Here is a 6,000-nt window from a genome sequence, read left to right on the forward strand (position 1 = left end):
AACTACTTGAAGAATTTTAATATACCCTTCTGGTTTTTTTTTTTTTGCGGGGGATGGGGCGTTCTTTTTCTGGTCTGTAATCAGAGATGACCATTGCCAGTGCTTTGGGGACCACATAAGATGGTGAGGATGGAAACCAGGTCAGCCCTGCATATGGAAGTGCTCCAGCCCCCAGTCTAGTTCTCCATTTTCCACATCCATTAACTCAACTGCTTTTGGTAAGATTTCTTAAAAGATTTGTGTCCCTCCGCATTCATTCCTGTGCCTTCCTTTATGAGTCCCCTATAGAAACTTCTGAGGCAATTCCCACCTGACACGTGGCCTCAGAGAAGTGAGGACGCCTGGAGCCTCTCTCCCTGGTGCTCGGCCCCTGTGGAGTTCTTTTAGAATGACTCATCTCACTCGCAACTCAAGCTAAAAACTTCTCTTCTTCCAGAGGCTGCACAGCACTGAGGTGTTTCCTAATCAGATACAAGATGCCACAAACTGCCACTTTTCTGGGTCCACAAATGCAGGCCCATGCTCCATAAGGAAGCTATTCCTCCATTCTAAAGCCCATTCTAAGAGAGTGAAGTGACTCTCTTCACCTGATGCTTCCTGTCCCGTGAAGACTAGCAGCTGGGCCCACTCCTGAGGGAGTCACACACAGTGCCCTCTCGAAAACTCACACCCCAGAGCGTTTTCCAGAGGACTGTGGTGAGGAATCCCTCCCGGTCTATGCAGTTCTCCAGGATCTCGAACCTGCGGCCAGGTGCTATCTCATTGCAGTTCTGTTCAAATCCAGGCCCGACTGGTGGTGTTAGACTGCCCTGGGCAGCCTTCAGGAGGCTGACTCTGCTCTTGAGAACCTCCTTGTGGCTGGAACAATTACCCACTGCAGCCTGGCTAATGGTCTAGCTCCTTGTTCTCTTTCCCATCCTTACTCATTCTGCACCTACTGGCTCAGCATCCTTCTCCCTCAGGAGCCCGGTGTGCCCAGGCTGCTCCTGGAACAGTCTCTCCTTAGTGGACACTGCCAACTAGCTTTCAGTGTGTCAGTGGAGACACTCAGGCCCTGAGGAGGACACTGTGCTCTGTATCTGCTGCCTCCTCAACCAGCGATTGGGTGCCCCCCACAAAGAAATACGGCAACAACCAGGCGAAACTAATCACTCTACAGTTGCTGCATTAGTCAAGGCAGACAAAGGTAGGCAACAACTGTGTGCTAAAACTCCCATTTTCCATGGAAACGTTTTGGTCCTGAAAAAAAAACAAACATCTGAAATATTTTTAATATGGAGACAAATGCAGAGAATGAGATCATAGATACTCATCGTCCAGGTTTAGCGAATGTCACCGTTTTGCTAATCTCAGATTCGGAAAAGAACAATAATAATGATTTCACATTTCAGACCTTATTGTATTTTATTCATCTGTATTTTTACTCTACAGCCAAGAGATATCTGAGTTTATGAGTTTCTCCAGGCTTTCACATGTGTCTACAGATGTTGATAACACAGTGCCTGTGATTTGAGTATATTTGGTTTTTCAGTGTAATTGAATCACATTGTATGCATTTTGGCTGGGGAGGCCTGCACCCAGCTGTGGTCAGGGATAATACCTGAAGGCTTGGGAGACCATACTACTGGCTGGGATGGCATGAGCGGAAGCTTCTTACCCACTATTTTATCTATTCAGACCAAAATATGAGTTTTTAAAAGCTTATCAGTATGCTATGTTTTTTGAAGTCTTCTTTTTAAAGTTTGATTTTGAAAATCAAACCTAAAATGTAGAACTGATTTGCTTATTTGAATTTCCGTATGCATCCCATTACTTCTAGGAAGTACCCTTTATTTAAGGATAGATTCTTGCAATTATAAATCATGATTTAACAAACTAGATACATTTTAATCTATGCGTTTAAAGGTCTCTGGCCATACAACTGAAATAAAATGATTAATTTACAGCTACATAAATTTCTAACATTTAGAAATTATTACTATATAAACATACCCATTTATATATGTCTTATATTAATTAATGCATACATTTTATCTCTCAATTTTGGAAAAGTGCTTTGAAAAGTTAAAAAAGTCATTAAAAATATGAACTGGACTTTGTAATTCTGTTAGTGGCTTATTTTGAAAATATTTTTCTAAATATAAGGATTCATTTTTTCTTTTAGCTTAACAAATTTGTTTTCCCTTAATAAAACTTTCAATATAAAATTCTATTTCAACTATCATAAATATTATCTTCTGATACTTAATTCTGGCTCTTTATGGTTAATTTTGGCTCTAATCGGCTATAATTTTTTATGAAGTAATTTCCTATTTGACATTATCCTGTCTTAGTTGTATCTTTGAGTTTCTTTGTTGTTTAACAATTAAATTGAGATAATACAGGGCAAAGGCACTCGCCTTGCTGTGCTTGATCCCCAGCACTACATATGGTCCTTCGACCACTTCCAGTGAGTCACTCCTTGACAAAAAAAGCAGAAATAATCATTGAGCACTGCCGTGTGTCCCCCAGCCACCCACCCCCCACAATTATTAAGTGAAAAATACATGACTAAAATTGGTATTGAAAGCACAAAGCTCCTGTATTCACACCTATGTCAATTCTTCCCCTGGGACATTTCCTATTTCCTTGACGCCAAGAAATACCGTTTTTTTGCCAAGTTCCCAACTACAGGTTCTCACATGAGCTGAGTGGTGTGAATTCAGATTGGCCATTCAAGAACGTGCCTGTCCTCCAATTACTCCCCAGGACTCTTCCAAAGTACAGCCCATGGAGGCCAGAATGCCCTGAGTAGAGTCAGGCCTCGGCATGGGCACACAGTGCTTTGTGACATGGAGTATACTCTCACCTTCTCCACGGTCTAGCAGGTGAGAGAGTCCTAGTGCCCTGGCATGAGTAGAATACTGCTCCGATTTAGGTAATAACTTCTAGCTACATGGGGTCTGCATATGTTTTCCATTTCCGGTTTCATATTCCTTGCTTACTTATCATCTTGCCATGGATTGTTCCTTTTATGTTTTAAGGCATGCCGGAGTTCTAAAGTGCATGGAGATGAATGAAGAAAAACAGATCAGGATGCAGTCTTGCACTTTTGCAGGTCTTTTACTCTGCAGCAAACATAGTCAGATCAGTCTTGAAAAACACGGAGATCCGGCCCATTCTCTGGGTACAGTTCCCAATGTTCTGCATGCCTCTACAGTGATGTCACTCAAGGGCCACTGTGTGGACAGAGGCAAGCAGGTGCAGAAAGGAAAGGACGCTGTAAACCAGGAGAGGGAACTTTCTGGTTTGCAAACACTGACATGAGGCGTGAAGATGCACATGTGCGCGCACTCACCGTCAGTGTATCCCCAAGTCACTTCTCCCCAGAGAAGGTTCCTGGACCTTCCATTCTTCTTCCTCTGAGCGTCATGAGTCCACACAACTCAGACCATTACCCACCTGTGCAACCCAAATGACCAAATGCCCACTGAAAACTGTGGCTGTGAGTGTGTTTTATAGCCTTCCCAAAGAACACCTCCAGTGACTCTCTGGGAACTTCTGGTCAGTGACCTGAAAGGCGACACACTCACTCACAGCCAGCAGTAGGACAAGCTGGAGACATCCGTGTCTGTTGTTCAACTCTCTTGGCTGCCAGTGGTTGATGAATTATCTCTCTGTGAAAGTGGCCTGGGCACCTCAAAGGTGAGGTGTAGGTTGGTCTGGGACAGAAGGCCATGCATTTCCTGCTTTTTGATTAACCTGCCCAGCCCTGAACCAAAATGTGTGGCTTTCCAGTGGTTTGACATAATTGATCTCACTATGATAGCCAGAAAGTCACCCAGTGACTCATGGTGAGTCATTCAGGTTTGACCAGTGGTCAGATGCTTAAATCAAAACATTTTAAAAATTCTTTTAAAAAAGTATATTTAGAAAAAAAAATACTAGGAAATTACAGTCACCGTGGAGAGAATAGAAGAGTTGAATATACAAATTCTAAAATGCTTCAAACAATTATTAATTCTGCCACCAGAATTACCTTCCGTGTAAGGAATTTATTCCTAATAATTTTCCATTATTAAATCGAAACACATTGAAAATTTCATCTTAGGTTTTTTCTTTTAGCTAGTAATTAATTAAAAAATAATTCAGAGAGTAGGCATCAAATAATAAATATAAATATATAAATATATGCTTTTTGGAGAGCCCGGAAAGCTACTGGGAGTATCCTGCCTGCACGGGCAGAGCCTGGAAAGCTCCCCGTGACGTATTAGATATGCCAAATACAATAATGACAACAGGTCTCCTTCCCCTGACTCAGAAAGACCCTCCAATCATTGGGAAAGACGAGTAAGGAGAGGATGCTAAAATCTCAGGGCTGGGAGAAATAGAGACGTTACTGGCACCCGCTTGAGTAATTTGTTGATCAACGAAATGACAGTGACAGTAATTTCTTTAAATATTTAATATGATACAAATTTTCGCTGTATCCCTGTCATCCTGTTGTTCCTCAATTTACTCCTTACTGGTCTTTCTCAACAATTAGAGGCTCTTTCAGGTCAGGGAATGGGACAAAGCAAATTATAATACATGATTTTAGAAATATCATTGAAATTATTTTATCATTTTATAACTTTCTAAGTTTACTGCTCAATTTACCTCATTATTTTAGAAAGCCCTGATAAAATTTTCCAGGGTAATTTTTCAAACCTTAACTTTTTTTCTTATTTTTAAACAATAAAAAAGATATATTTGAAAAGACCTTCTGAGTTTTAGTTTAAATACATTATTTTTTCTAGATAATTATTGCTTGTTCTACATTTTAATGATAAATTCAAAAAGAACAAATTTAATAGTAAAATTAAAGACTAAAATTCTACTTGTCTGTCATTTTGAAGAATTGAATCACAAGTTTCCCATTTAAACCAATTTAATAAAACATGACTATTCTTGAATATCTTACTCATTAATCTCTTAAGAGTGAACAAAAGAAAAATAAATTTTTTACCTTTTATGTCACCCTAAATGGATGAGAAATTAAGCTCACAGAAATTATGAATTACTATTAATTTGTAGTTTGCATTAACATGATCATAAGATGAATTCCATACACTTTAAAATATAATTCTACTCTTCACTACTATTTGTAAAAATTTATCTAGTTTTCCTTACATGTGCTTGATAGTTATGTAATTTTATTTGATAGGATATGTAATTTTAATTGATATAATTAAAAGTAAGCTCAAAAACACCTTAATTTTTAGGTTTTCAATTATAGAAGAATGCCATAATGTTCACTGCATACTTAAATAATCATTTTCCTTTTTTAAAAAAAGGTGATAAAACTTATGAAATTAGAAGATCTGCTCTTTAATATTTAATAATTTAATTTTGACATACTAATTGCTTAGCTTTTGGGTTGTTCGGGGGTGACAAATATGTCTAAATGGTTGGCTTTTTACCCATTACAATAGAATATCTTCTCTAATAATATAAGCCATGAATACTTAAATTGAGTTTATGTAACAGTAGTCAAATTAGATTGAAACTAAAGGAGTTATTTTGTCTAAGTTCCTTGAGGCTAATTTAAGATGAGTGTTCCTGTACCTAGTTTTCAACACTCTCAATAACCATTCAAGATTTAAACTGGATTATTTCAGCATTATTTGACATCTTTCCAGTTGCTTTTCTGTGGCATTTACCTTAAAGGCTTATGATAAAGGCTTAAAGTTAATTGAAGAAGACATCTACACAAGAAAAAACATAAACCCACTTATGAGAAGAGCAACTTTGGTACAATCAACACTGAAAAATTTAAGTAACTAGACTTTTAGTTTTTACTTTGGAGTCACAGCTATCTGGGTTCAGGATTCACTCCTGGCTCCAGGCTCATGGATGGTAGTGGGATTTCCATATGAGGGGCTGGGGATCAAAGGAGGCTAGGCTGCCTGTAAAGCAATCGCCCTACTGCTTTGGCCCCAGGACTTTATTTTTTTAAAATTTTATTTCTTTTAAAAAATC

The sequence above is a fragment of the Sorex fumeus genome, unplaced genomic scaffold, assembly GCF_029834395.1.
Source record: "Sorex fumeus unplaced genomic scaffold, SorFum_2.1 ptg000099l, whole genome shotgun sequence".
Classification (NCBI taxonomy): Eukaryota; Metazoa; Chordata; class Mammalia; order Eulipotyphla; family Soricidae; genus Sorex; species Sorex fumeus.